Raw genomic sequence first — 4,543 nt, 5'->3', positions numbered from 1 at the left:
CACAGATTCCTCTAGGGCTGTTTAAACCTGCCTCTGTTCCAGTATGCAACAGAAGTCAGTAAGTCCTTCAGGTGTGAACTAGCTTCTAGGAACAGATTCTTACACGTAAAATCATACTGGAGGAACATTTTCCCAATAAGCCAAGAAAATCCTTGCTTTTAAGCACCCATCAGTACTCATATTCCAAACCTCTCCTTTTGGAACAGGCAGCTACAGGGTGCAATGAGTTTTATACCCCTGTTACTAGGAGTATATTCTCAAATTCCCCCCACAAAATCCAGACTGGACCCTGGGTTCCAAGTCTGACACAGTGTCTGAGGATAAACGTACTTAAAGCACATGGACTGTGTGGTCCAGCACAATTTGCCTTACTGGAGACGGAAAGACAACAGGGAAGTATTTTACAAGATTGAACTAAGCAACTTGAAAGCCTAACAGAAAGCATGATTTGGACAGAGCAATAACTTTATAGCTGATTTTACTCTTGGAACATCAAGTAACGAGACTTCCCCTCCTCCTTTCTTTAACTTAGCAAACATCCATTTTTCCAAGGGCAGAGTCAGCAAAAAAATTATGGGGGACCCCACTGCAAACATAAAGACTCAACACTAACACAAGATGCATGACCCAGCACAGACTGGTGGAGTCATTAAAATCAGGCTCTGGAACAATCTGGAAGCCTGTCTCGCCGCTTATTCACGCGACGGTGAATGTCTGTGACACAGCTGTTCATGCCCTGCTGCAGAGGCAACACTCTCGATCCCGGAGAGAAAGCAGATAGCGTTGTGGTGAGCCTTCTGTGAGACAGCTGCGGATCCTGCGCCCACATCACTACCACAAAACAACCAACCAAAGAATTCAAAGTTTATTCTTTAAAAAAGTTATTTAAGAAGCAAAATAATTTACTTCAATTAAAACCAAAAGAGATGCATTATTGAAAGCAAATAATTATACAAAGTAACAACAAATTAGGCCTTGGATAAAAAGTCCAGATCTCAACAGTTCCCTACCACTCTGGAGGTTATACACTAACAGTCGCCCCCAGGCTCGTGGAGTGAAGGAGGATCACGTATAGGGTCAGAATGTACTTCCAACTCACTACCCTCCTTCCCCCCACAGGCCTGAAGTTGCCTGAAATACAGTTCTAAGAAGTGTACTAAAAACTATGATGTTTAAGCATCACGGTAGCTATCCAAAGCCCTCCTTGTGACAGTACGAACAGAAATTGAGTGCTGTTGTTTGAACAAGACCATGGAGCGGGGACATAAACAAGTCACAGAGTTATAGTATCCTGTTAGACTGCTGTGCTCAGTCCCTAACAGGAGAAACATTTCTTTCAGTTATTGGCACTTGTAATTTTTGAAGAAGAGCTTTATTCTTTTTCTGTATTTTACCCCAAAGTTGTTTATGCCTGCTCTTCCTAGTCAGGACAGTAAAGTTAGCCTGGCACTAAGACGGCTTTGTGCTGTTAGTTCTAAATAACAACATTTGGACTCAATCTGCAAACCCACCTTTTCCAGAGACCTGTCTTGTGCAAAAACTCATATGCTTATCTTCTAAACAATTTCCCCAAAAGTTCTTGGGGTTTCATCCTTCCACAGTTCTCTCTCAGTTGCCACCAAAACCAGGGTCCTCCTACACAGACAGCTGGGAACAAAGTACGACCGTTTACTTCACACTCGTGACTAGCACAACACCCTGATTTCACATCGCTTGCTGGATTTGGAACTGAAATACTGCAGGTGGGAGAACCCCCTGGTAGGACAGCTCTGCAGCATCCCAAAGGGGCACGCATCCCCCTCTACAGTTCCAAAGGTGAAACACCTACTGAGCCATCCCTGCCAGCTCATCTTCCCCTCTAAGATTTTATACAGCCCAAGACAAAGGGAATTCTGAAGGGACAGTAGATGCATTTGCCAGTTGCCACAAAATTCTGAGAGTTCACAGCTTCTAGAGTTACAGCTAGTACGTTTTTAATGGCAATTAGAACATACCGTGCAATGTAAAGATTTATTATGATGAACCTCCATCCAAAAGAAGTCGTTTTCCTTACTTGACCACACAACCTTCAAACTTCAAATGCCATCTGCAGGTTTCCCATGGCTGCAGGCGGCAGCAGCCACGCTCTGAAACTCTGCAATCTTGCTTGCCAGGAAAGAACCTCAATAGCTAACCATAATGCTGCCCACCAACCTGTATGTTGCTGGATAAAAATGCTTTATGTAAAAATATCGTGGTTTCAATTCTTATCAGTGTCACATCAGTCAAGGGTAAAATAAATGGCAAGAAGTACTTATAAGGATTATCACAGACAAAGAAAAAGCAATGCTGATTGATGCTCTTCATTTTGAGAATTAAGAACATAAGGAGTGAAGGAAGCAATATTAAAAGGACAATTTATTATCTCAGTATTTACTGATTTCTAATTTCCATTTGAAATTGAGCACTCTGAATTAAGATGTATGAATCTGACACCACAAACCGAAATTAAGCCCTTGTAATTCCTCTGCTCACACTGGCTCAGCTGTCTGACTGAACGCTCCCTCTGTTGGCTGAAGGCTCGTGGCTTGTCCATCAGGTGGTGACTGGACACGGAGCCTTGCTGAGGGGTTCTCTGACCACACAGAACAGAATCCAGCATCAGCAGCACAAGAACTAGGGAAGGACACAGTTCGCAGGAACACAGGAAGGTTTCACGACAGTGACCACACTTCTATGTCCCAGTTACGCGAGGTGACAATGTTTTGATCTAGGAAGAACTCGCACAGCTTACACAGTAACTCTCTCCTACTTGGAGGCTGTTGGAGCACGCCCAGAATTCCCATGGTATTCCACACGCCTTCTGTGCAGCTGTCGCTGAACCCGCTCCCTTCCTCCTTTGGCAGAGATGCTGTACCCATCAGGAGCTAGCTCAGCTTTCTGTTGCAGCTCGCTGCCTTCTCCCCTCAGTCTGGGCATACCAAGTCCGTGACAACCACTGCACCAAATACAGCCAACCTGAAATCCCACGCGCCTTCCCTGACAAGGAGGCTCTCCAACTACATTTTGCAGAGAGTCATTTTGAAGAGGCTACGTTTACAGTCTAGCAGTAAGAAAAGAATTCAAAAGAAAATAATTTGCAAGTTACAGACAGAGCTGGATAACAGCTGTCCAAACCAACTAACCTCCAGTTACTAGATTAACTATTGAGAAGCTGCCCATAAATGCTGGCAGTTAATGTTAAAAATGAACAGCTGACTAATTTGGTCCAACTTGGAAGAGATCTGAATGCTGCAAGAAAAACAATACAGAATACAAACAGTTTCACCTACAAAGAAAGTAAAAAACAGATGCAGTATGTCCCCCTCCCTATTTCAAGAGTTTTACAAGTGCCTGCTGGATCTTGCAGCCTACAGATTCCTGGTTTAGTATCCTGTCAGGCAAAGAGATCACCCACACAAGACTTGCCTGCTTAAGTCAATGAGCTCCCAAGAAATTCTAGTCCTTGGGGTCTTCCTCAACCCAAGGGAACAGGGGACAGCTTCACATCTTCTTAGCAAACAGGCACTTAAGTTAGGAAAGGTATGTCCTTTTATTACAGAAAGTGAAGGATCAGTTTAGTGTACTCCTGGCACAGAGAAGATGTTGCAAATACGCTGTATGGGTGCAGAGAGAGCAGACACCGATCCGACACGTGACAGGAGCATTCATGTTGGCAAAACCATTTCTGACATCGCCTGCCAAGCAACGATTAGTGCTGCTCCTCTGACAGCACTGCAAATCAGAATCCAACAGAAGGGGGACAAACATCACTTCTAGCTTTTACTCTAGAGGTAAAGTGTCATCTTTTTCACAGCATTTAGTCTCTATAGTTCACTCTTCTTGTGACTGGTTTTCTTCTTGAACAAACCCAGATAACACAGTGAGAAAAGAATCCCAGCACACCAAGAGACGTGACTGCTCCGTTCGCTGAGCAAGGAGGTAGACGCCAGAGATGTTCTCTTCAGATGGAGCACAGAAAAGGACCTTGTGCTAATTAACTGGTACCAAGATCCTGGTCACTGGCACCACAATACTGCAGGGCATCAACATGAGACACAATACAGTAGCATCGAGACCGTCCAGCAGCTACATCTGAACCACGAATTCTTGGCATCTGGAACAGAAAGGCATCGCTAGTTAGCTGCTGTCCGGCTTGGTGACGGGTATGCAGCGCAACAGCATGGTGCAAGTCCTGAACTGGTCTGCCTGGTCTTACAGTGATGAGCAGCATCTTTTAAGTAACTGTTGAAAAGAATTTCACTCAGCTGGGGAATTCATAAATTTAATTACTTGCATTATTTTATTCAGTTTCTCTTTGAACAGTGCATATCCCAGAGGAACACAGCTCAAGACAAGCTGTAAAGTCAATCAATCAGCAGCAAGTGGCAACTGAAGAACTGTGCACACTCCTCTTTCTAGTTCAGGTGTTTCTTGTGTCTAAGACAGAAATTACACATTCTCCAAATAGTCAAAATGATTTCCCAAAGGAAGGAGACACTGGGAAGAATGATACAGAAAAAAA

General features: G+C 43.9%; 1 protein-coding gene across 1 annotated transcript in view; it reads right to left on the bottom strand.

The window, feature by feature from the left end:
- Positions 1-3,739: 3,739 nt before the first annotated feature.
- Positions 3,740-4,543, bottom strand: part of LOC104499025 (GTPase NRas) — a gene marked incomplete at its 5' end in the record, with an annotated part of 2,974 nt that continues 2,170 nt past the window's right edge. Inside the window, one exon of the mRNA XM_010142473.1 lies at positions 3,740-4,135. The remainder of the gene's footprint in view (positions 4,136-4,543) is intronic.

Source organism: Buceros rhinoceros, unplaced genomic scaffold, assembly GCF_000710305.1.
Source record: "Buceros rhinoceros silvestris isolate BGI_N320 unplaced genomic scaffold, ASM71030v1 scaffold23798, whole genome shotgun sequence".
Lineage (NCBI taxonomy): Eukaryota > Metazoa > Chordata > Aves > Bucerotiformes > Bucerotidae > Buceros > Buceros rhinoceros.
Note: the sequence above shows the minus strand (reverse complement) of the source record. Positions and strands in the feature narration are given on the sequence as shown.